Genomic DNA, 2,848 nt, shown 5'->3' with positions numbered 1-2,848 from the left:
GCGCTCCGGGCTGGGGGGGTTCGGCGGGGGAACCGATCTCCGAGTTGTGTATCTTGGGGCGCTGCCCCCCCGGGCCGCAAAACCGGACGAGCATCAGAGGTACTCTGGAAACACCACCGTGTCGTGGAGGGGGGTTTGCTTGAGCGGAACTAAGCGCTGCTGGGACTTAGCGGTTAAAATCACCCGTTTTGTGCGGATTTCTTTTTTGACAAAATCATCTGTTGGACAACGTCGAAGGGGAAATAAATCCCACTTGCGACAGGCTATGGTGTAGTCAGCGTTTTGTCTTGGTTGTTTTTGAGTTTGCTGCTGGTGTATTCTTGAGTGAAGTAAGTAAAAATTTGGCAACCCAAGGGGACAGGGTGACAGCAGAAGGGTTGCTCCAGGCGGGAGTAGTTCGCTTGTAACTTCTGCAACATCTTGGAAAAGCTTCAGGCAATTGTAATTAACCTCAAACCCCTCCAAATATTTTGACCGCTTCATTCGAGACTTAAGACCTGCCAGGCTGGGCAGGAAAGAGGACTGATATGTATCCTGACAGTTATTTGATATTATTTTATATGAACGTTTGTTAGAAGGACTGAACACGCTGGTATGCAACAAAAAGTGTGGCTGTAACAGGGAGTTAGAGGACTTGCTGAAAGCCTCCTGAGTGGTGTTTCCTTCGATGTTTAAATAAATATTAAACCTTAAGTTTCAGACTCCTATTTTGTCTTTCGTGTTTGTGCTGCCTGAATCTCAAACTATAGGTTTTTTCCCCCAAAAGCCAAGCTATTTAAGGCTTTCGACATCCAGATTATTTCAAAGCAAGGCAACATTTCTCTTGAAACATTGCCAATCTCCTTGCAGATGAACTAAACCTGACTGAATAGAAATGTAAGTATATAATTGGTGGATTTCCACATTTCATGGGTTCCTGTAAGGCTCCCCCTGCACTTGGCTTCCCCTGCTGCACGTGTTCTGAGGAATATTCCAAAAGCTGGCTGATTTTTAGTTCCAGAAGAAGGGATGAGCAGGGACCCGCTGCTCGAACCCCTCGGCCTCGGCGTTAGTGATGCGTGCGCGGAGGAAGCTCTCGGTGGGAGGAAGCTCTCAGTGGGATTTCTTGAGCGATTTCGGACCCGAGAGGAGGGTCACAAGCCAGCTTCTCTCCGGGCTTTACGTCGGAGCCGTCTTTCCCCGCCCGGGCACGGCGCTGGCCGGGGCTGTCGCCGCTCGCAGGTCCCCACCAGCGGCACAGACGGGGGGGCTCCTTCCCCGCGCTGCACGGCGGCAGCTGCGGCCGCTGTCGCCCTGGGGGGGGACAGGGACTCCTTCTGTTCGTTGCCCTTAAAGAACCCCGGCTCGCCCGTGAGGCGAGCCGCTGACTGTGCCAAGCCGCTGCTCTCCCGGAGTTACCTGCAGAGCGCTTTAAAAGATCCCACCACTCCCTTGGCAGCGAACTTCAGCCTCCGCCCGCTCCCCGGGACAGGGGACGGAGCCTGCGGGGCTGTTGGGACGTAAGGATGGGGCAGGAAGCAGGAGAGGACCCAGCCAGCGCAATAAACGGGGTGAGGGGAACCCCGATGCTTGGAGCCATTTCCTAAATTCCCTGGCCGGCGGAGGCCGGGACTCGGAGAGCCCCCTGTGCCTGGTGGGGGCTGGAGAACACTTGGGGTTCTGTAAATACAGTTGTCAAAGGCTGAGAAGCCCTTTTCTTGTTATTATTTATTTATGTGGGTTACAAAGGAGGGTGAGGCGAGATAAGAAGTTTACAGTACAATCAAACGTGAACGCGAGAGAAAGGAAGGGACCGTCTGCTTTTTACTCAATCAGCGCCTAATAAACAACAGCCATTAACAGCTGTTAATTGCAGCTCCAGAAGAGCTTGTGGGAGTCTTGGTACAGCGGTCAAGGATGATCGCTGGCTTTTAAAGACTAACGCTATGCACGAAATCGGCCCCGTTTAATCCTGTTATTAAAATATCCCCTTGGTCCCTAGCCTAATTCCCGATCAAGATTAGCGAGGACTTGTCCTCGAAATTTGCCCAGACAAGGGAGCTGGGCGCCCCTTTCGTTTGGACCCTGCTGACCCTCGCTAGGACGATCCTCCAGAAATGCCCAGCCTTTCTAGCGATGCTTAAAGATGAAAGTTCGCTTGATGCTTGTTTCAGCTCAAATCCGTACCCTCCGGCAGATTTTTCCAGCGTGGTAAAGTGGTAGCTAGATGGGCCATTTCAGGCTGGTTCCACAGCCCAGGTCGTTAGGATATATATTTTTTTTTAATTATTCCCCACCTAAGTGTCACGTCAAAACTAACAACAACAAAAAAAACCCCCCAAACAAACAACAAAAAATCCCAAAACAAACCAGCTCGAGATTGCCTGCGAGGCTCCTGCCTCCCTCTCCGACGGGCTGACATGGCCGGACCGACCTCCCAGCCCGGTGAGAGGGAGAACAAATCATTAGTTCCGACAAACGAGCTCCAACTCCTTTCTCTAACTTCTGCAGTACCTCGCCTCATGGATGTCGCAGCTGCACCAGCGTCTGCAGCTGTCCCTGCTGCTCACGGATCCGGGAAAGCAGGAGTTACTTGTGATGACATCATTAGAAGTCGCAACATTTAAGAACAAAAATCTTAAGTGCGTGGGTAAACCCGACCAGTGTCTTTTGGGCACAGATCGATTCCTTTGAACTGAGCCTCCCAGTGCGTTTAGGAGGCAGCGGCGAATGTTGTTTTTAATCACTTCTCTTCCCCTTCCCCAGCTGAACTTTTATTTGGCTTCTGACAACAATAGCGGGCTGCAAACAGACCTCTCGGAGCGCCCCCTGAATAGACCCTTTTCGAGCCCGGATTGTTTCCACCGCC

The sequence above is a fragment of the Manacus vitellinus genome, unplaced genomic scaffold (genome assembly GCF_001715985.3).
Source record: "Manacus vitellinus isolate BGI_N305 unplaced genomic scaffold, ASM171598v3 scaffold_19_pilon, whole genome shotgun sequence".
In the NCBI taxonomy this organism is placed as follows: domain Eukaryota; kingdom Metazoa; phylum Chordata; class Aves; order Passeriformes; family Pipridae; genus Manacus; species Manacus vitellinus.
The sequence above is the reverse complement of the archived record's forward strand: the minus strand, read 5'-3'. Positions refer to the sequence as shown.